Raw genomic sequence first — 22,237 nt, forward strand, 5'->3', positions numbered from 1 at the left:
AAAAACTATGTTACTATATGTTACTCTATTACTATGTTACTGTAGTATACAGAACACCACAATGCAATGAGCAGTGATAGTGAGCACTGATGAGGATACTAGAACTGACACTGAGCAGCAAGATGCAGCACTGGACTATTAGTAATGTACTGTAGTATGCTGAGCACAACAATGCAGCACAAGACAATGAGCAGTGATACTGAGCACTGATGAGGATACTACTGAGAACTGACACTGAGCAGGAGAGACACACTACTAGTATTACTGAGCAGCAATAAGTGTCCACTAATACTGAGCACTGATATTGAGATTTCCACTGAGAGAACATAGCCACGTCCTCTCCGCTCTCTCTTCAATGCACGAGTAAAAATGGCGGCAACGCGCAGCTCTTTATATGGAATCCGAATCTCGCGAGAATCCGACAGCGGGATGATGACATTTTCCCTTGTTCAGGTTTTCCGAGTCAGGCGGGAACAACCGAGCCTGCCTCGGAGGAGGAGTTCGTGGGGTTCGTGGGGAATTCGGTTCTCGGAGAACCGAACCCGCTCCTCTCTACCTTATACCCATCAATTTTTTTTATTTTCAATCTAAGCCCCTGCAGTTTTCTGTAAGCATCTGCTTTGCTATGATGATCAACAAGTCACAAGGGCAAACACTCAGGGCTTGAGGTGTAGATCTTAGGACCAGCTGCTACAAGCATGGCAGAGGTGTCACTATCACTGGTGACACCCAGAGAGGTGGCGAGGGAGATTGTAATGCAGTGCGCGCAGATAAGCAGCGCAATGGTAAAAAGGAGGCATGGTTTCATAGGTAGGGGCGTGGCCTGGTGGCCTGAATCTACATTTTGTTGCTCCGGGTGTCCCGGGGGTTGGGGGCTGCACCGGGGACTAGTGTGTGAGCGGTGCTGGCTCCTGCACAGTGACATGGCATGGCCACTAGAGATGTGCACCGGAAATTTTTCGGGTTTTGTGTTTTGGTTTTGGGTTCGGTTCCGCGGCCGTGTTTTGGGTTCGAACGCGTTTTGGCTAAACCTCACCGAATTTTTTTTGTCGGATTCGGGTGTGTTTTGGATTCGGGTGTTTTTTTCAAAAAACCCTAAAAAACAGCTTAAATCATAGAATTTGGGAGTCATTTTGATCCCAAAGTATTATTAACCTCAATAACCATAATTTCCACTAATTTTCAGTCTATTCTTAACACCTCACACCTCACAATATTATTTTTAGTCCTAAAATTTGCACCGAGGTCGCTGGATGACTAAGCTCAGTGACCCAAGTGGCCGACACAAACACCTGGCCCATCTAGGAGTGGCACTGCAGTGTCACGCATGATGGCCCTTCCAAAAAACACTCCCCAAACAGCACATGACGCAAAGAAAAAAAGAGGCGCAATGAGGTAGCTGTGTGACTAAGCTCAGCGACCCAAGTGGCCGACACAAACACCTGGCCCATCTAGGAGTGGCACTGCAGTGTCACGCAGGATGGCCCTTCCAGAAACACTCCCCAAACAGCACATGACGCAAAGAAAAAAAGAGGCGCAATGAGGTAGCTGTGTGACTAAGCTCAGCGACCCAAGTGGCCGACACAAACACCTGGCCCATCTAGGAGTGGCACTGCAGTGTCACGCAGGATGGCCCTTCCAAAAAACACTCCCCAAACAGCACATGACGCAAAGAAAAAAAGTGGCGCAATGAGGTAGCTGTGTGACTAAGCTCAGCGACCCAAGTGGACGACACAAACACCTGGCCCATCTAGGAGTGTCACTGCAGTGTCACGCAGGATGGCCCTTCCAAAAAACACTCCCCAAACAGCACATGACGCAAAGAAAAAAAGAGGCGCAATGAGGTAGCTGTGTGACTAAGCTCAGCGACCCAAGTGGCCGACACAAACACCTGGCCCATCTAGGAGTGGCACTGCAGTGTCACGCAGGATGGCCCTTCCAAAAAACACTCCCCAAACAGCACATGACGCAAAGAAAAATAAAAGAAAAAAGAGGTGCAAGGTGGAATTGCCTTGGGCCCTCCCACCCACCCTTATGTTGTATAAACAGGACATGCACACTTTAACCAACCCATCATTTCAGTGACAGGGTCTGCCACACGACTGTGACTGAAATGACGGGTTGGTTTGGACCCCCACCAAAAAAGAAGCAATAAATCTCTCCTTGCACAAACTGGCTCTATAGAGGCAAGATGTCCACCTCATCATCATCCTCCGATTCATCACCGTGTACATCCCCCTCCTCACAGATTATCAATTCGTCCCCACTGGAATCCACCATCTCAGCTCCCTGTATACTTTGTGGAGGCAATTGCTGCTGGTCAATGTCTCCACGGAGCAATTGATTATAATTCATTTTAATGAACATCATCTTCTCCACATTTTCTGGAAGTAACCTCGTACGCCGATTGCTGACAAGGTGAGCGGCGGCACTAAACACTCTTTCGGAGTACACACTTGTGGGAGGGCAACTTAGGTAGAATAAAGCCAGTTTGTGCAAGGGCCTCCAAATTGCCTCTTTTTCCTGCCAGTATACGTACGGACTGTCTGACGTGCCTACTTGGATGCGGTCACTCATATAATCCTCCACCATTCTTTCAATGGTGAGAGAATCATATGCAGTGACAGTAGACGACATGTCCGTAATCGTTGGCAGGTCCTTCAGTCCGGACCAGATGTCAGCATCAGCAGTCGCTCCAGACTGCCCTGCATCACCGCCAGCGGGTGGGCTCGGAATTCTGAGCCTTTTCCTCGCACCCCCAATTGCGGGAGACTGTGAAGGAGGAGCTGTTGACCGATCAAGTTCCGCTTGACTTGATAATTTTCTCACCAGCAGGTCTTTGAACCCCTGCAGACTTGTGTCTGCCGGAAAGAGAGATACAACGTAGGTTTTAAATCTAGGATCGAGCACGGTGGCCAAAATGTAGTGCTCTGATTTCAACAGATTGACCACCCGTGAATCCTGGTTAAGCGAATGAAGGGCTCCATCCACAAGTCCCACATGCCTAGCGGAATCGCTCTGTCTTAGCTCCTCCTTCAATGTCTCCAGCTTCTTCTGCAAAAGCCTGATGACGGGAATGACCTGACTCAGGCTGGCAGTGTCTGAACTGACTTCACGTGTGGCAAGTTCAAAGGTTGCAGAACCTTGCACAACGTTGAAATCATTCTCCACTGCGCTTGAGACAGGTGCATTCCACCTCCTATATCGTGGTCAGATGTATAGGCTTGAATGGCCTTTTGCTGCTCCTCCATCCTCTGAAGCATATAGAGGGTTGAATTCCACCTCGTTTTCACTTCTTGCTTCAGATGATGGCAGGGCAGGTTCAGGCGTTTTTGGTGTTGCTCCAGTCTTCTGTACGTGGTGCCTGTACGCCGAAAGTGTCCCGCAATTCTTGTGGCCACCGACAGCATCTCTTGCACGCCCCTGTCGTTTTTTAAATAATTCTGCACCACCAAATTCAAGGTATGTGCAAAACATGGGACGTGCTGGAATTTGCCCAGATATAATGCACGCACAATATTGCTGGCGTTGTCCGATGCCACAAATCCACAGGAGAGTCCAATTGGGGTAAGCCATTCTGTGATGATCTTCCTCAGTTGCCGTAAGAGGTTTTCATCTGTGTGCGTATTCTGGAAAGCGGTGATACAAAGCGTAGCCTGCCTAGGAAAGAGTTGGCGTTTGCGAGATGCTGCTACTGGTGCCGCCGCTGCTGTTCTTGCGGCGGGAGTCAATACATCTACCCAGTGGGCTGTCACAGTCATATAGTCCTGAGTCTGCCCTGCTCCACTTGTCCACATGTCCGTGGTTAAGTGGACATTGGGTACAACTGCATTTTTTAGGACACTGGTGAGTCTTTTTCTGAGGTCTGTGTACATTTTCGGTATCGCCTGCCTAGAGAAATGGAACCTAGATAGTATTTGGTACCGGGGACACAGTACCTCAATCAAGTCTATAGTTGGCTCTGAAGTAATGATGGATACCGGAACCACGTTTCTCACTGCCCAGGATGCCAAGGCCTCAGTTATCCGCTTTGCAGCAGGATGACTGCTGTGATATTTCATCTTCCTCGCAAAGGACTGTTGGACAGTCAATTGCTTGGTGGAAGTAGTAAAAGTGGTCTTACGACTTCCCCTCTGGGATGACCATCGACTCCCAGCAGCAACAACAGCAGCGCCAGCAGCAGTAGGCGTTACACTCAAGGATGCATCGGAGGAATCCCAGGCAGGAGAGAACTCGTCAGAATTGCCAGTGACATGGCCTGCAGGACTATTGGCATTCCTGGGGAAGGAGGAAATTGACACTGAGGGAGTTGGTGGGGTGGTTTGCGTGAGCTTGGTTACAAGAGGAAGGGATTTACTGGTCAGTGGACTGCTTCCGCTGTCGCCCAAAGTTTTTGAACTTGTCACTGACTTATGATGAATGCGCTGCAGGTGACGTATAAGGGAGGATGTTCCGAGGTGGTTAACGTCCTTACCCCTACTTATTACAGCTTGACAAAGGCAACACACGGCTTGACACCTGTTGTCCGCATTTCTGTTGAAATACTTCCACACCGAAGAGCTGATTTTTTTGGTATTTTCACCAGGCATGTCAATGGCCATATTCCTCCCACGGACAACAGGTGTCTCGCCGGGTGCCTGACTTAAACAAACCACCTCACCATCAGAATCCTCCTTGTCAATTTCCTCCCCAGCGCCAGCAACACCCATATTCTCCTCATCCTGGTGTACTTCAACACTGACATCTTCAATCTGACTATCAGGAACTGGACTGCGGGTGCTCCTTCCAGCACTTGCAGGGGGTGTGCAAATGGTGGAAGGTGCATGCTCTTCACGTCCAGTGTTGGGAAGGTCAGGCATCGCAACCGACACAATTGGACTCTCCTTGTGGATTTGTGATTTTGAAGAACGCACAGTTCTTTGCTGTGCTTTTGCCAGCTTAAGTCTTTTCATTTTTCTAGCGAGAGGCTGAGTGCTTCCATCCTCATGTGAAGCTGAACCACTAGCCATGAAGATAGGCCAGGGCCTCAGCCGTTCCTTGCCACTCCGTGTGGTAAATGGCATATTGGCAAGTTTACGCTTCTCCTCCGACGATTTTTATTTAGATTTTTGAGTCATTTTTTTACTGATCTTTTGTGTTTTGGATTTTACATGCTCTGTACTATGACATTGGGCATCGGCCTTGGCAGACGACGTTGATGGAATTTCATCGTCTCGGCCATGACTAGTGGCAGCAGCTTCAGCACGAGGTGGGGCAGCAGCTTCAGCACGAGGTGGAAGTGGATCTTGATCTTTCCCTATTTTTGGAACCTCAACATTTTTGTTCTCCATATTTTAATAGGCACAACTAAAAGGCACCTCAGGTAAACAATGGAGATGGATGGATACTAGTATACTTATGGATGACGAGTGACTGACGACACAGAGGTAGCTACAGCCGTGGACTACCGTACTGCGTCTGCTAGTATAGAGATGATAATTAATGATATAAAAAAAAATATATATATAACTACTGTAGGTATATATAATATAATGACGGACCTGGTGGACACTGTCAGCAGACTGCTAAACTACTAGTATGAAGAAGATAGAAAAAAACTTCCACCACAGGTAGGTAGGTATACAATTATGGACGAGCACTGACGACACAGAGATAGCCACAGCCGTGGCCTACCGTACTGCGTCTGCTAGTATAGAGATGATAATTAATGATATAAAAAAATATATATATAACTACTGTAGGTATATATAATATAATGACGGACCTGGTGGACACTGTCAGCAGACTGCTAAACTACTAGTATGAAGAAGATAGAAAAAAAAACCCACCACAGTTAGGTATACAATTATGGACGAGTGACGACACAGAGGTAGGTACAGCCGTGGACTACCGTACTGCGTCTGCTAGTATAGATAATATACTAAATATATTACTACTGTAGGTATATAATATAATGACGGACCTGGTGGACACTGTCAGCAGACTCCTAAACTACTAGTATGAAGAAGATAGAAAAAAAAACCCCACCACAGGTAGGTATACAATTATGGACGAGCACTGACGACACAGAGGTAGGTACAGCCGTGGACTACCGTACTGCATCTGCTAGTATAGATAATATAATAAATATATTACTACTGTAGGTATATAATATAATGACGGACCTGGTGGACACTGTCAGCAGACTGCTAAACTACTAGTATGAAGAAGATAAAAAAAAAAACCCACCACAGGTAGGTAGGTATACAATTATGGACGAGCACTGACGACACAGAGATAGCCACAGCCGTGGACTACCGTACTGCGTCTGCTAGTATAGATAATATAATAAATATATTACTACTGTAGGTATATAATATAATGATGGACCTGGTGGACACTGTCAGTAGACTCCTAAACTACTAGTATGAAGAAGATAGAAAAAAAAAAACCACCACAGGTAGGTAGGTATACAATTATGGACGAGCACTGACGACACAGAGATAGCCACAGCCGTGGACTACCGTACTGCGTCTGCTAATATAGAGATGATAAAGATGAAAAAAAAAATATAACACTACTGCAGGTAAATATTTATATAATATATGTATGACGGACCTGCTGGACACTGTCAGCAGAATGCATTTATAGAATAAAAAAAAAACACCACAGGAGTGTTTAACTTTTTCAGGCAGACAATATACTGGTGGTCACACTGGCAGCAAAAGTGTGCACTGTACTCCTGCTATAACTGCTCCCCAGTCTCCCCCACAATTAAGCTGTGTGAGCAGTGAGCACTCAGCACAGTCAGATATACATAGATGATATATCATGCAGCACACTGAGGCTGAGCACAGATATGGTATGTGTATCGTTTTTTTTCAGGCAGAGAACGGATTATAAATAATAAAACTGGTGGTCACTATCAGCAAAACTCTGCACTACTGAGTACTCCTGATAAGTTCAACTGCTCCCCAAATTAGTAGTAAATCAAATGTCACTCGTCTCTATCTTCTAATCTAAACGGAGAGGACGCCAGCCACGTCCTCTCCCTATCAATCTCAATGCACGTGTGAAAATGGCGGCGACGCGCGGCTCCTTATATAGAATCCAAGTCTCGTGAGAATCCTACAGCGGGATGATGACGTTCGGGCGCGCTCGGGTTAACCGAGCAAGGCGAGAGGATCCGAGTCTGCTCGGACCCGAGCAAAAAAGGGTGAAGTTCGGGCGGGTTCGGATTCCGAGGAACCGAACCCGCTCATCTCTTATGGCCACCCAGCATGACGCCTCCCTTCTTGACCATGCTGTAATTGCAGTCGCACTGCAGTTCAGCGTGATCATAAAAAATGGTGTAGCCTCCTGCTGGTGCAGACTGTATGTGCGCGCAGGAAGCCGCCACCATTTTTGTGATCACAGCGGCTGAATGTGATGTCATACAGCTGCTGTGACCACGCCCCCTGTGTCTCCTCCATTGCAGACCCCATTTTGAAGCCTTGCCCCCGCACCGCTCCATCCCTGACTTGGAAATGGAGTGTTGCTGACCCCCCTCTCCCCCCCTGCCCCGATTGACAGGCAGAGGCGATCGCATTCTCTGCGGGGTGCCGCAGAAAATGCAGGCACATGCGTATGCTCTTAGCAATTTTTGCAGTTGGATCACTTATTGTGATTGCAATCCAACCTGAATCAGGCCCTATTACCTATCACAATGCGCTGCGGGCAGTACAAAATTGGTTTAATATAGGAGAAAAACCCCCAGACCTGTGCTCCTTAACTGTACCTGGTGGCTAGTGGAGCGGCTGCCCAGTAATCAGTGTCCACGCCAGTGCGCACACGGTCCACCCCCTACGGCCACGCTCCTCTTCATCAGCGGCCTCGTGATCCGGAAGGGCGGTGTGTGTGTGACTGACCTTAGGAAGAAACCGGAGCCTCCGCTGCAGTGACCCAGCAACCAGGGCACGGGAGTATACAGCGCCGCTGGGAGTGATGAAGCTGCAGTAAAGATGTCTATTAGACCTAGCCTGCTGCAGCCCTTGTAGATTCTCATAAAACAAGTTCTTCTTTTCTTGTCAAAATGAATAGCTAAGAATTGGCTTCCTGAGGCAGGCCCCTGTTAAGTGGCCTGCTACTGAAGGCACCAACTACAAACTGAGCTCCCTGTTCATGGAAGCGGGGTTATAGAGGAGGATGCGCTGAGCATCTTGGGAACAGTCAAAAGCTTTGAGTCGGTTGGTGCCTCAGATCAAGATCCTACTCTACACCCCAATGTGAATCCTTGTGGAGTCCTGTGTACCCCACAGAAGAAATTAATGTGTCACACCCATTGGCAGCAACCTTAGAATAGCTGCTGATGGGCACAATTGAGAAAGGAAGGGGGGGGGGACATTTGAATCCAGCACATAGATGCAATTCAAATATGTAATTTGTACCTTCCTATTTTAAAATATAATGGATGAACTTCACCCTGTGAGAACAATCTTCATGATCAAGAGATCTCATATGCAAAATAAGTATGAGTTGGGATAGGGCTGGGGAGGGTGGCTGCTCGGGCAGCCCCTCCCCCATCAAGTTAAGGAGATTCAACTGAGGAAGCACAAGGGAACTCTCGTCTGGGGACAACAACTGCAGGGAGACCACATCTTTTCAGATGAACATGGGAGGGCGGAAGGCTGCCTAATACTGAAGCACCATCAAATATCAAACCATATGCAACAACTAGTACAAGCATTCCTGGGGGAAGGTCTGCAGCAGACGGATTTGCATACGGTGATGTCATCCAAGCAGTGGGCCAAAGTTGGCTGGAACCCTCATCTGCATATGAAAAGAGAAAAGGGGCATGCAGGGCATGGCGGCCTTTTGCGGTGCTTGGATGACCCCTAGTTCGCATTAAACACCCCCACCCTCCTTTGGTGTGGGGCTCATGTTGGCTATGCCCCAGCCCCTGAAGCATTCAAGCTGATTTCTTGCAGCAGCTGGGCACTGTAACAGCTCCAGAGCTGCTCTGTAAGGCAACTAAAAGGGTGTGGGCCCTGCAGCACTACCTGTAGTTCGCATTGTGCGTTGGAAGGCACAAAGTAAGCAGACGGGAGAAGTCAGGATAGTGCGCAAGGGCATAGAAGGGAGTGGCTCCAGAAAAGAGAAGTGGAAACAGACAGCAAACTAGGCTGGAGAGAGACCTGAGACAAAGAGATCTGAATTATACGAGAGCCGACCAGGGGAAACACAAATTATGCAATCAAGTTTCCCACATTTGGGGAAATCACAGGAGCAGCACACCCAGAGTGCAATGGGTGAGCCTTGCCCTGGGAGAAGCACCTTCATGATCATAGTATCTCACCTGGCAGGTAAGTAGGAGTTGGGCTAGAGCTGGGGAGGGTCACTGCTCGGGCACCCCCCTGTCAAGTGAAGGAGATCCAACTGAGGCAGCACAAGGGAACTCTCGAAAGAAGAACAAGGCTAGAGGAATATATGAGACAAAGAAATCTGACTTTTACCAGAGCTGACCAGAGGAAAACACAAACACAGTCCCCCACTACCACAAAAAATGCAGGCGAGTTTCCCACATTTGGGGAAATCACAGGGGTCAGCATACCCAGAATGCAATGAATGAACCTCACCCTGGGTGAACAATCTTCATGACCATGGTGTCTCCTATGCAAAATAAGTATGATTTGGGATAGGGCTGGGAGGGCCGCTGCTCAGGCACATCTCTGTCAAGTAAAGGAGATTCAACTGAGGCAGCACAAGGGAACTCTCATCTGGGGACAACAACTGCAGGGAGAACACATATTTTCAGATGAACATGGGAGGGCAGAAGGCTGCCTAATACTGAAGCACCCCCAAACAACAAACCAAATGCAACAACTAGTGCAAGCATTCCTGGGGGATGGCCTGCAGCAGATGGATTTGCATATGGTGATGTCATCCAAGCAGTGGGTCAAAGTTGGCTTCAACCCTCATCTGCATATGAAAAGAGATTAGGGGCGTGCAGGGCATGGCGGCCTTTTGCGGTGCTTGGATTACCCCTAGTTCGCATTAAACACCCCCACCCACCTTTGGTGTGGGGCTCATGTTGGCCATGCCCCATCCCCTGAAGCATTCAAGCTGATTTCTTGCAGCAGCTGGGCACTGTAACAGCTCCAGAGCTGCTCTTTAAGGCAAGTAAAAGATTGTGTGGGCCCTGCAGCACTACCTGTAGTTTGCATTGTGCATTGGAAGGCACAAAGTAAGCAGACGGGAGAAGTCAGGATAGTGCGCAAGGGCATAGAAGGGAGTGGCTCCAGAAAAGAGAAGTGGAAACAGACAGCAAACTAGGCTGGAGAGAGACCTGAGACAAAGAGATCTGAATTATACGAGAGCCGACCAGGGGAAACACAAATTATGCAATCAAGTTTCCCACATTTGGGGAAATCACAGGAGCAGCACACCCAGAGTGCAATGGGTGAGCCTTGCCCTGGGAGAAGCACCTTCCTGATCATAGTATCTCACCTGGCAGGTAAGTAGGAGTTGGGCTAGAGCTGGGGAGGGTCGCTGCTCGGGCACCCCCCTGTCAAGTGAAGGAGATCCACCTGAGGCAGCACAAGGGAACTCTCGAAAGAAGAACAAGGCTAGAGGAAAATCTGAGACAAAGAAATCTGAGTTTTAACAGAGCTGACCAGAGGAAAGCACAAACACAGTCCCCCACTACCACAAATAATGCAGTCGAGTTTCCCACATTTGGGTAAATCACAGGGGTCAGCATACCCAAAATGCAATGAATGAACCTCACCCTGGGAGAACAATCTTCATGACCATGGTATCTCCTATGCAAAATAAGTATGATTTGGGATAGGGCTGGGGAGGGCCGCTGCTCATGCACATCTCTGTCAAGTAAAGGAGATTCAACTGAGGCAGCACAAGGGAACTCTCATCTGGGGACAACAACTGCAGGGAGAACACATATTTTCAGATGAACATGGGAGGGCAGAAGGCTGCCTAATACTGAAGCACCCCCAAACAACAAACCAAATGCAACAACTAGTGCAAGCATTCCTGGGGGAAGTTCTGCAGAAGACGGATTTGCATACGGTGATGTCATCCAAGCAGTGGGCCAAAGTTGGCTGGAACCCTCATCTGCATATGAAAAGAGAAAAGGGGTATGCAGGGCATGGCGGCCTTTTGCGGCGCTTGGATGACCCTTAGTTCGCATTAAACACCCCCACCCTCCTTCGGTGTGGGGCTCATGTTGGCCATGCCCCATCCCCTGAAGCATTCAAGCTGATTTCTTGCAGCAGCTTGGCACTGTATCAGCTCCAGAGCTGCTCTGTAAGGCAAGTAAAAGGGTGTGGGCCCTGCAGCACTACCTGTAGTTTGCATTGTGCATTGGAAGGCACAAAGTAAGCAGACAGGAGGAGAAGTCAGGATAGTGCACAAGGGTATAAAAGCGAGTTTCCCACATTTGGGAAAATCACAGGGGTCAGCATACCCAGAATGCAATGAATGAACCTCACCCTGGGAGAACAATCTTCATGACCATGGTATCTCCTATGCAAAATAAGTATGATTTGGGATAGGGCTGGGGAGGGCCGCTGCTCAGGCACATCTCTGTCAAGTAAAGGAGATTCAACTGAGGCAGCACAAGGGAACTCTCATCTGGGGACAACAACTGCAGGGAGAACACATATTTTCAGATAAAAATCTTGGTCATGCTCTGGTTTCTCTTCAGAACGAACAAATCTTTCGCCTTTTATTAAAGATTTCCGTGGAGAGGAGCAAAACCGAGTTTTATCTCAATTTTTGCATGCCCCATCTTTTTGGGGTTTCTTTTATCGGTTTAAAGATAGAATGAGTGTGCTTTAATGTAAGCTCATTTGCATAGAAATGACAGTAAATGTTTGTTTCTTTTCAAACAGAACTTTCTTGACCATGCTACTTGCTTGAAAGATCTGGGAGCACATGGAATACAGTACAAACCATGCTTATAGCAAGGAGAAGCCAGGTGAGAAATCTGCTTACTTTCAAGTTGGGCGCTCACTTTGATCTGAATGAGGACTGCTGGCACAGCATTTAGGCGACAGGTGGAATCTTGGTCATGCTCTGGTTTCTCTTCAGAACGAACAAATCTTTCGCCTTTTATTAAAGATTTCTGTGGAGAGGAGCAAAACTGAGTTTTATCTCAATTTTTGCATGCCCCATATTATTGGGGTTTCTTTTATCAGTTTCTTGTTAGCTTTAATGTAAGTTTATTTGCATAACAATGACTATAAATGTCTGTTTCTTTTCAAGCAGAACTTTCTTGACCATTCTAATTGCTTGAAAGATCTGGGAGCACATGGAAAAGAGTACAAACCATGCTTATAGCAAGGGGAAGCCTGGTGAGAAATCTGCTTTCTTTCTTTCAAATTGGGTGCTCACTTTGCGCTGAATGAGGACTGCTGGCATGGCACTCAGGCGACAGGTGGAATCTTAGTCATACTCTGGTTTCTCTTCAAAACGAACAGATCTTTCGCCTTTTACTAAAGATTTCCGTGGAGAGGAGCAAAACTGAGTTTTATCTCAATTTTTGCATGCTCCGTCTTATTGGGGTTTCTTTTATCGGTTTAAAGATAGAACGAGTGTGCTTTAATGTAAGCTCATTTGCATAGAAATGACAGTAAATGTTTGTTTCTTTTCAAACAGAACTTTCTTGACTATACTAAATGCTTGAAAGATCTGGGAGCACATGGAAAAGAGTACAAACCATGTTTATAGCAAGGGGAAGCCTGGTGAGAAATCTGCTTTCTTTCTTTCAAATTGGGTGCTCACTTTGAGCTGAATGAGGACTGCTGGCATGGCACTCAGGCGACAGGTGGAATCTTGGTCATGTTCTGGTTTCTCTTCAGAACGAACAAATCTTTCGCCTTTTACTAAAGATTTCCGTGGAGAGGAGCAAAACTGAGTTTTATCTCAATTTTTGCATGCCCCATCTTATTGGGATTTTATTTTATCGGTTTAAAGATAGAACGAGTGTGCTTTAATGTAAGCTCATTTGCATAGAAATGACAGTAAATGTTTGTTTCTTTTCAAACAGAACTTTCTTGACCACACTAATTGCTTGAAAGATCTGGGAGCACATGGAAAAGAGTACAAACCATGTTTATAGCAAGGGGAAGCCTGGTGAGAAATCTGCTTTCTTTCTTTCAAATTGGGTGCTCACTTTGAGCTGAATGAGGATTGCTGGCATGGCACTCAGGCGACAGGTGGAATCTTGGTCATGCTCTGGTTTCTCTTCAAAACGAACAGATCTTTCGCCTTTTACTAAAGATTTCCGTGGAGAGGAGCAAAACTGAGTTTTATCTCAATTTTTGCATGCTCCGTCTTATTGGGGTTTCTTTTATCGGTTTAAAGATAGAACGAGTGTGCTTTAATGTAAGCTCATTTGCATAGAAATGACAGTAAATGTTTGTTTCTTTTCAAACAGAACTTTCTTGACTATACTAATTGCTTGAAAGATCTGGGAGCACATGGATAAGAGTACAAACCATGTTTATAGCAAGGGGAAGCCTGGTGAGAAATCTGCTTTCTTTCTTTCAAATTGGGTGCTCACTTTGAGCTGAATGAGGACTGCTGGCATGGCACTCAGGCGACAGGTGGAATCTTGGTCATGTTCTGGTTTCTCTTCAGAACGAACAAATCTTTCGCCTTTTACTAAAGATTTCCGTGGAGAGGAGCAAAACTGAGTTTTATCTCAATTTTTGCATGCCCCATCTTATTGGGGTTTTATTTTATCGGTTTAAAGATAGAACGAGTGTGCTTTAATGTAAGCTCATTTGCATAGAAATGACAGTAAATGTTTGTTTCTTTTCAAACAGAACTTTCTTGACCACACTAATTGCTTGAAAGATCTGGGAGCACATGGACAAGAGTACAAACCATGTTTATAGCAAGGGGAAGCCTGGTGAGAAATCTGCTTTCTTTCATTCAAATTGGGTGCTCACTTTCAGCTGAATGAGAACTGCTGGCATGGCACTCAGGCGACAGGTGGAATCTTGGTCATGCTCTGGTTTCTCTTCAGAACTAACAAATATTTCGCCTTTTATTAAAGATTTCCGTGGAGAGGAGCAAAACTGAGTTTTATCTCAATTTTTGCATGCCCCATATTATTGGGGTTTCTTTTATCAGTTTAAAGACAGAACGAGTGTGCTTTCTTGTTAGCTTTAATGTAAGTTTATTTGCATAACAATGACAGTAAATGTTGTTTCTTTTCAAACAGAACTTTCTTGACCATGCTACTTGCTTAAAGGTCTGGGAGCACATGGAAAACAGTACAAACCATGCAGTATCACAAGAGCCTTTATTTGATCTTTCATGAAGATAGAGCAGAATTGAGGACACGTCAACAATTTCTGCCGAAGGTGGTTCATCTTTCCACATGGTGCCTTTGGCCACTGACACCTTCGTTGAGTCAAAGTCTCTGGCTGTGGTCAGAACTTTGAAAATGTATGTCACCAGAACGGTTCAGATTAGGAAAACAGAGGCTCTGTTTGTCCTGTATGCTCCCAACAGGATTTGGTGTCCTGCTTCCATGCAGACCATTATGCGCTGGATCTGTGGTAAGATTCAGCATGCTCGTTCCACGGCAGGATTGCCGTTACTGAAGTAGGTGAAGACCCATTCTACTAGAAAGGTGGGTTCATCCTTGGCAGCTGGTCGGGGAGTCTCGGCATTGCAACTTTGCCGAGCAGCTATTTAGTAAACACTTTTGCTAAGTTTTACAAGTTTGATACCTTGGCTGATGATAACCTTAAGTTGGGTCATTCGGTGCTGCAGAGTCGTACGCACTCTCCCACCCGTTCAAGAGCTTTGGTATAACCCCATGGTTCTTAATGTGACCCCAGCATCCTCTAGGTCGTATGAGAAAATAGGATTTTAATACCTACCGGTAAATCCTTTTCTCTTAGTCTGTAGAGGATGCTGGGCACCCGTCCCAGTCCATACTGTGTCTGCAGTTATTACTTGTGGTTATACACATGTTGTGTTATGGTTCTGGTCAGCTTTTTGCTGCAATTGTTCATGCCGTTGGCTTGTGTTCTGTTGAATGCCACGTTCTGCGGCATGTTTAAGGTGTGAGCTGGTAAGATGCTCACCTTAGTTTAACAATAAATCCTTTCCTCGAAATGTCCGTCTCCCTGGGCACAGTTCCTATAACTGGAGTCTGGAGGAGGGGCATAGAGGGAGGAGCCAGTTCACACCCTTTGAAAGTCTTAAAGTGCCCATGTATCTTGCGGATCCCGTCTATACCCCATGGTTCTTAATGTGACCCCAGCATCCTCTACGGACTAAGAGAAAAGAATGCCCTTGCGCACTATCCTGACTTCTCCTCCCGTCTGCTTACTTTGTGCCTTCCAACGCACAATGCGAACTACAGGTGGTGCTGCAGGGCCCACACCCTTTTACTTGCCTTACAGAACAGCTCTGGAGCTGTTACAGTGCCCAGCTGCTGCAAGAAATCAGCTTGAATGCTTCAGGGGATGGGGCATGGCCAACATGAGCCCCACACCAAAGGAGGGTGGGGGTGTTTAATGTGAACTAGGGGTCATCCAAGCACTGCAAAAGGCCGCCATGCCCTGCATGCCCCTTTTCTCTTTTCATATGCAGATGAGGGTTCCAGTCAACTTTGGCCCACTGCTTGGATAACATCACCGTATGCAAATCCGTCTGCTGCAGACCTTCCCCCAGGAATGCTTGTACTAGTTGTTGCATATGGTGCTTCAGTATTAGGCAGCCTTCCGCCCTCTCATGTTCATCTGAAAAGATGTGGTCTCCCTGCAGTTGTTGTCCCCAGATGAGAGTTCCCTTGTGCTTCCTCAGTTGAATCTCCTTAACTTGACGGGGGAGGTGCTGCCCGAGCAGCCCTCCCCAGCCCTATCCCAACTCATATTTATTTTGCATATGAGATCTCTTGATCATGAAGATTGTTCTCACAGGGTGAGGTTCATCCATTATATTTTAAAATCGGAAGGTTCGAATTACATATTTGAATTGCATCTATGTGCTGGATTCAAATGTCCCCCCCCCCTTCCTTTCTCAATTGTGCCCGTCAGCAGCTATTCTAAGGTTGCTGCCAATGGGTGTGACACATTAATTTCTTCTGTGGGGTACACTGGACTCCACAAGGATTCACATTGGGGTGTAGAGTAGGATCTTGATCTGAGGCACCAACCGGCTCAAAGCTTTTGACTGTTCCCAAGAAGCTCAGTGCATTCTCCTCTATAACCCCGCTTCCATGAACAGGGAGCTCAGTTTGTAGTTGGTGCCTTCAGTAGCAGGCCAATTAACAGGGGCCTGCCTCAGGCAGCCTATTCTTAGCTATTAATTTTGACAAGAAAAGAAGAACTTGTTTTATGAGAATCTACAAGGGCTGCAGCAGGCTAGGTCTAATAGACATCTTTACTGCAGCTTCATCACTCCCAGCGGCGCTGTATACTCCCGTGCCCTGGTTGCTGGGTCACTGCAGCGGAGGCTCCGGTTTCATCCTAAGGTCAGTCACACACACACCACCCTTCCGGATCACGAGGCCGCTGCTGAAGGGGAGCGAGGCCGTAGGGGGTGGGCCGTGTGCGCACTGCGGTGGACACTGATTACTGGGCAGCCGCTCCACTAGCCACCAGGTACAGTTAAGGAGCACAGGTCTGGGGGTTTATCTCCTATATTAACCCAATTTTGTACTGCCCGCAGCGCATTGTGATAGGTAATAGGGCCTGATTCAGGTTGGATTGCAATCACAATAAGCGATCCAACTGCAAAAATTGCTAAGAGCATACGCATGTGCCTGCATTTTCTGCGGCACCCCGCAGAGAATGTGATCGCCTCTGCCTGTCAATCGGGGCGGGGAAGGGGGGGAGAGGTGGGTCAGCAACACTCCATTTCCAAGTCAGGGATGGAGCGGTGCGGGGGCAAGGCTTCAAAATGGGGTCTGCAACGGAGGAGACACAGGGGGCGTGGTCACAGCGACTGTATGACATCACATTCAGCCGCTGTGATCACAAAAATGGTGGCGGCTTCCTGCGCGCACATACAGTCTGCACCAGCAGGAGCCTACACCATTTTTTATGATCACGCTGAACTGCAGTGCGACTGCAATTACAGCATGGTCAAGAAGGGAGGCGTCATGCTGGGTGGCCATGCCCTGTCACTTTGCAGGAGCCAGCACCGCTCACACACTAGTCCCCGGGTGCAGCCCCCAACCCCCGGGACACCCGGAGCAACAAAATGTAGATTCAGGCCACCAGGCCACGCCCCTACCTATGAAACCATGCCTCCTTTTTACCATTGCACTGCTTATCTGCGCGCACTGCATTACAATCTCCCTCGCCACCTCTCTGGGTGTCACCAGTGATAGTGACACCTCTGCCATGCTTGTAGCAGCTGGTCCTAAGATCTACGCCTCAAACCCTGAGTGTTTGCCCTTGTGACTTGTTGATCATCATAGCGAAGCAGATGCTTACAGAAAACTGCAGGGGCTTAGATTGAAAATAAAAAAATTGATAGGGTATAAGGTAGAGAGGAGCGGGTTCGGTTCTCCGAGAACCGAATTCCCCACGAACTCCACGTGGTTTACACTGGTCCGAGGCAGGCTCGGTTGTTCCCGCCTGACTCGGAAAACCTGAACAAGGGAAAATGTCATCATCCCGCTGTCGGATTCTCGCGAGATTCGGATTCCATATAAAGAGCTGCGCGTTGCTGCCATTTTTACTCGTGCATTGAAGAGAGAGCGGAGAGGACGTGGCTATGTTCTCTCAGTGGAAATCTCAATATCAGTGCTCAGTATCAGTGGTTACTTATTGCTGCTCAGTAATACTAGTAGTGTGTCTCTCCTGCTCAGTGTCAGTTCTCAGTAGTATCCTCATCAGTGCTCAGTATCACTGTTCATTGTCTTGTGCTGCATTGTGTTGCTCAGCATAATACAGTACATTACTAATAGTCCAGTGCTGCATCTTGCTGCTCAGTGTCAGTTCTAGTATCCTCATCAGTGCTCACTATCACTGCTCATTGCATTGTGGTGTTCTGTATACTACAATAACATAGTAATATAGTAACATAGTTTTTGAGGTTGAATAGAGGCAAATTGCCCATCGTGTTCAACCTGTTTTAAGTTGTGATGATTCTACATACTTGCTGAATAATGTTTTATGACTAGTTAGCTACTATAACTCATGTTACCCCCGGATTAACCATGTTGATATTTTAAGTATTATAACCTTGGATAGCTTTTTCATTCAGAAATGTATCCATTCCTTTTTTAAATCCAATTACAGAGTCCGCCATTACCACCTTCCCTGGCAGGGAATTCCACATCCTGATTGCCCTAACAGTGAAGAAACCTTTCCTCCATTGCGTTCTGAACTTTCCTCCAGTCGCAGCGAGTGACCACGTGTTCTTTTAATAAATAATTCCTCTGATAACTCTTTGTTATGTATCTTTACATATTTGAAGATATTAATAATATCTCCTCTTAGGCACCTCTTTTCTAGTGTATAAATATTCAGCCTAGTAAGTCTTTCCTTATAGTCCAGTACTTTAAGGCCTTTAATCAATTTAGTCTTCAGGATCTCTGACACTTCCATGAGCAGCAGAGTAGTGCAATGGAAGCATGCTGGGCCCATAACCCAGAGGTCGATTGATCGAAACTATCCTCTGCTATGTGCATTTTTTTTTTTATAATTAAAGTAATCAAAAACTGGGATTGATATTTTGGCACTTTTATTTTTACTTAAAGTACAATAACTTTTATCATTTTAATTTGTTTTAATAGTATATTGACAGCATTGTTTTCTTTAAAAAATCCACTTAATTTTCTTTACCCTATTACTGAAATGGTAATTGACAAAAACAAACTACATTGTCACCAGAAGAGCAATGCAAAATGTACAAGTGATATATGAAAATCATCTTCCATCTTGAATTTCAATGATGCATTGGGACAACAATTTGTGAGAAACATCTTCACCCATAAAGAAAGATTTTCTTAATTCCTTACCTGTGTGCTGATTAGATATCACCTTGTTTTCACATTAAACAGACTTCCCCATGAGGAAGCAGCAAGGATGCAGTGACGTTTCCTGGTGTCAACCTGTATTATTTCAGTAGACATTGAAATGAGGATGCATCTTTGATGCCTTTCCAATGAAGCAAGTTTAATTCAGTAATAGGTGAAAAACCATTCCTACAAAGGTGTTAATCAGAGACTTGGCTTTGTGGACACTTTTCAGAGAGCAAATTTGTTAGCATAAACATAAAATCAGAAAATGAAGAGCTGTTTAATCACTCAATTGGACTTTTCTGCCAGCATAATTTTTTTTCTCTGCAACTCACTGCTAAATTGTGCTTCCTAGCTGTTTTTTTATAAAATCACTTAATCAAATCTAACTCTGATAACATCAGAGAAGGCCAGGTACCCTACACCATAAGGGGGTTTTTTGAAATTTTGACTTGTCTACTTAAAGATCACCAAAATCTGATTACAAGGTCAATTACATCCCTGGGTGGGATTGAACCACCAACCTTTTGGTTAATAGCCAAACATGCTAACCGATTGCGCCACAGAGACACCTTGCGAAAGTCAATACTGACAAAGGCTAATAAGCATTCATCTAGAACGTTTCCTAGAAAAACTTTAAAAAGTCAATAATCTGGAGAATTTTTGTAAGAAACACATTGGTACTTTCCCATGATGAGTGAGTGCTTCAGGATTTCTTGCACTTACATGGGCTATTAACCAAAAGGTTGGTGGTTCAATCCCACCCAGGGATGTAATTGACCTTGTCATCAGATTTTGGTGATCTTTAAGTAGACAAGTCAAAATTTCAAACCCCCTCTTATGGTGTAGGGTACCTGGCCTTCTCTGACGTAATCAGAGTTAGATTTAATTAAGTGATTTTATAAAAAACAGCTAGGAAGCACAATTTAGCAGTGGGTTGCAGAGAAAAAAATAAAATTTTAAACCTACCGGTAATTTTTTTTTCTCGTAGTCCGTAGAGGATGATGGGGACTCCGTAAGGACCATGGGGGATAGACGGGCTCCGCAGCAGACATGGGCACTTTAAGAAAGACTTTAGATCTGGGTGTGCACTGGCTCCTCCCTCTATGCCCCTCCTCCATACCTCAGTTAGAGAAACTGTGCCCAGAGGAGACGGACAGTACGAGGAAAGGATTTTTGTTAATCCAAGGTCAAGATTCATACCAGCCACACCAATCACACCATATAACTTGTGATATACTACCCAGTTAACAGTATGAAAACAACATAGCATCAGTCCAAGACCGATGAAAACTAACATATAACCCTTATGTAAGCAATAACTATATACAAGTCTTGCAGAAGTAGACCGCACTTGGGACGGGCACCCAGCATCCTCTACGGACTACGAGAAAAAGATTTACCGGTAGGTTTAAAATCTTATTTTCTCTTACGTCCTAGAGGATGCTGGGGACTCCGTAAGGACCATGGGGATTATACCAAAGCTCCCAAACGGGCAGGAGAGTGCGGATGACTTTGCAGCACCGATTGAGCAAACAGGAGGTCCTCCTCAGCCAGGGTATCAAACTTATAGAACTTTGCAAAGGTGTTTGAACCAACTTTGACCCACTGCTTGGATGACATCACCATATGCAAATCCATCTGCGGCAGGCCTTCCCCCAGGAATGCTTGCACTAGTTGTTGCATTTGGTTTGTTGTTTGGGGGTGCTTCAGTATTAGGCAGCCTTCTGCCCTCCCATGTTCATCTGAAAATATGTGTTCTCCCTGCAGTTGTTGTCCCCAGATGAGAGTTCCCTTGTGCTGCCTCAGTTGAATCTCCTTTACTTGACAGAGATGTGCCTGAGCAGCGGCCCTCCCCAGCCCTATCCCAAATCATACTTATTTTGCATAGGAGATACCATGGTCATGAAGATTGTTCTCCCAGGATTAGGTTAATTCATTGCATTCTGGGTATGCTGACCCCTGTGATTTCCCCAAATGTGGGAAACTCAACTGCATTATTTGTGGTAGTGGGGGACTGTGTTTGTGCTTTCCTCTGGTCAGCTCTGGTAAAAGTCAGATTTCTTTGTCTCAGATCTTCCTCTAGCCTTGTTCTTCTTTCGAGAGTTCCCTTGTGCTGCCTCAGTTGGATCTCCTTCACTTGACAGGGGGGTGCCCGAGCAGCGACCCTCCCCAGCTCTAGCCCAACTCCTACTTACCTGCCAGGTGAGATACTATGATCATGAAGATGCTTCTCCCAGGGCAAGGCTCACCCATTGCACTCTGGGTGTGCTGCCCCTGCGATTTCCCCAAATGTGGGAAACTTGACTGCATAATTTGTGTTTCCCCTGGTCGGCTCTCATATAATTCAGATCTCTTTGTCTCAGGTCTCTCTCCAGCTTAGTTTGCTGTCTGTTTCCACTTCTTTTTTCTTGAGCCCCTCCCTTCTATACCCTTGTGCACTATCCTGACTTCTCCCGTCTGCTTACTTTGTGCCTTCCAACGCACAATACAAACTACAGGTAGTGCTGCAGGGCCCACACCCTTTTACTTGCTTTACAGAGCAGCTCTGGAGCTGTTACAGTGCCCAGCTGCTGCAAGAAATCAGCTTGAATGCTTCAGGGGCTGGGGCATAGCCAACATGAGCCCCACACCGAAGGAGGGTGGAGGTGTTTAATGCGAACTAGGGGTCATCCAAGCGCCGCAAAAGGCCGCCATGCCCTGCACACCCCTTTATTCTTTTCATATGCAGACGAGGGTTGAAGCCAACTTTGACCCACTGCTTGGATGACATCACCATATTCAAATCCATCTGCTGCAGGCCTTCCCCCAGGAATGCTTGCACTAGTTGTTGCATTTGGTTTGTTGTTTGGGGGTGCTTCAGTATTAGGCAGCCTTCTGCCCTCCCATGTTCATCTGAAAATATGTGTTCTCCCTGCAGTTGTTGTCCCCAGATGAGAGTTCCCTTGTGCTGCCTCAGTTGAATCTCCTTTACTTGACAGAGATGTGCCTGAGCAGCGGCCCTCCCCAGCCCTATCCCAAATCATACTTATTTTGCATAGGAGATACCATGGTCATGAAGATTGTTCTCCCAGGGTTAGGTTCATTCATTGCATTCTGGGTATGCTGACCCCTGCGATTTCCCCAAATGTGGGAAACTCAACTGCATTATTTGTGGTAGTGGGGGACTGTGTTTGTGCTTTCCTCTGGTCAGCTCTGGTAAAAGTCAGATTTCTTTGTCTCAGATCTTCCTCTAGCCTTGTTCTTCTTTCGAGAGTTCCCTTG

The 22,237-nt window shown here is 46.4% G+C and overlaps 14 non-coding genes and 2 pseudogenes across 14 annotated transcripts; 10 read left to right on the plus strand and 6 right to left on the minus strand.

The window, feature by feature from the left end:
* Positions 1-9,165: 9,165 nt before the first annotated feature.
* On the minus strand, positions 9,166-9,328 carry LOC135010822 (U1 spliceosomal RNA). Its single transcript, XR_010210108.1, has one exon. It is a non-coding gene; the product is annotated as a U1 spliceosomal RNA (small nuclear RNA).
* Positions 9,329-9,480: 152 nt separating this feature from the next.
* On the minus strand, positions 9,481-9,644 carry LOC135010686 (U1 spliceosomal RNA). The gene has a single exon (XR_010209981.1). It is a non-coding gene; the product is annotated as a U1 spliceosomal RNA (small nuclear RNA).
* Positions 9,645-10,316: 672 nt separating this feature from the next.
* Positions 10,317-10,479, minus strand: LOC135010827 (U1 spliceosomal RNA). Its single transcript, XR_010210112.1, has one exon. It is a non-coding gene; the product is annotated as a U1 spliceosomal RNA (small nuclear RNA).
* A 152-nt stretch (positions 10,480-10,631) lies between these two features.
* On the minus strand, positions 10,632-10,795 carry LOC135010662 (U1 spliceosomal RNA). Its single transcript, XR_010209957.1, has one exon. It is a non-coding gene; the product is annotated as a U1 spliceosomal RNA (small nuclear RNA).
* Positions 10,796-11,388: 593 nt separating this feature from the next.
* Positions 11,389-11,516, minus strand: LOC135010879 (U1 spliceosomal RNA; annotated as a pseudogene).
* A 144-nt stretch (positions 11,517-11,660) lies between these two features.
* On the plus strand, positions 11,661-11,776 carry LOC135010915 (U5 spliceosomal RNA). Its single transcript, XR_010210181.1, has one exon. It is a non-coding gene; the product is annotated as a U5 spliceosomal RNA (small nuclear RNA).
* Positions 11,777-12,046: 270 nt separating this feature from the next.
* LOC135010929 (U5 spliceosomal RNA) lies at positions 12,047-12,162 on the plus strand. Its single transcript, XR_010210195.1, has one exon. It is a non-coding gene; the product is annotated as a U5 spliceosomal RNA (small nuclear RNA).
* Positions 12,163-12,426: 264 nt separating this feature from the next.
* Positions 12,427-12,542, plus strand: LOC135010902 (U5 spliceosomal RNA). Its single transcript, XR_010210168.1, has one exon. It is a non-coding gene; the product is annotated as a U5 spliceosomal RNA (small nuclear RNA).
* Positions 12,543-12,816: 274 nt separating this feature from the next.
* On the plus strand, positions 12,817-12,932 carry LOC135010905 (U5 spliceosomal RNA). Its single transcript, XR_010210171.1, has one exon. It is a non-coding gene; the product is annotated as a U5 spliceosomal RNA (small nuclear RNA).
* A 275-nt stretch (positions 12,933-13,207) lies between these two features.
* Positions 13,208-13,323, plus strand: LOC135010918 (U5 spliceosomal RNA). Its single transcript, XR_010210184.1, has one exon. It is a non-coding gene; the product is annotated as a U5 spliceosomal RNA (small nuclear RNA).
* A 274-nt stretch (positions 13,324-13,597) lies between these two features.
* On the plus strand, positions 13,598-13,713 carry LOC135010892 (U5 spliceosomal RNA). The gene has a single exon (XR_010210158.1). It is a non-coding gene; the product is annotated as a U5 spliceosomal RNA (small nuclear RNA).
* Positions 13,714-13,988: 275 nt separating this feature from the next.
* LOC135010942 (U5 spliceosomal RNA) lies at positions 13,989-14,104 on the plus strand. The gene has a single exon (XR_010210208.1). It is a non-coding gene; the product is annotated as a U5 spliceosomal RNA (small nuclear RNA).
* Positions 14,105-19,469: 5,365 nt separating this feature from the next.
* Positions 19,470-19,543, minus strand: TRNAN-AUU (transfer RNA asparagine (anticodon AUU)). The gene has a single exon. It is a non-coding gene; the product is annotated as a tRNA-Asn (tRNA).
* A 1,304-nt stretch (positions 19,544-20,847) lies between these two features.
* LOC135010622 (U1 spliceosomal RNA) lies at positions 20,848-21,011 on the plus strand. Its single transcript, XR_010209918.1, has one exon. It is a non-coding gene; the product is annotated as a U1 spliceosomal RNA (small nuclear RNA).
* Positions 21,012-21,163: 152 nt separating this feature from the next.
* On the plus strand, positions 21,164-21,305 carry LOC135010779 (U1 spliceosomal RNA; annotated as a pseudogene).
* Positions 21,306-21,997: 692 nt separating this feature from the next.
* Positions 21,998-22,161, plus strand: LOC135010627 (U1 spliceosomal RNA). The gene has a single exon (XR_010209922.1). It is a non-coding gene; the product is annotated as a U1 spliceosomal RNA (small nuclear RNA).
* The last annotated feature ends 76 nt before the right edge of the window (positions 22,162-22,237 follow it).

This window comes from Pseudophryne corroboree, unplaced genomic scaffold (genome assembly GCF_028390025.1).
Source record: "Pseudophryne corroboree isolate aPseCor3 unplaced genomic scaffold, aPseCor3.hap2 scaffold_237, whole genome shotgun sequence".
NCBI classification, from domain to species: Eukaryota; Metazoa; Chordata; class Amphibia; order Anura; family Myobatrachidae; genus Pseudophryne; species Pseudophryne corroboree.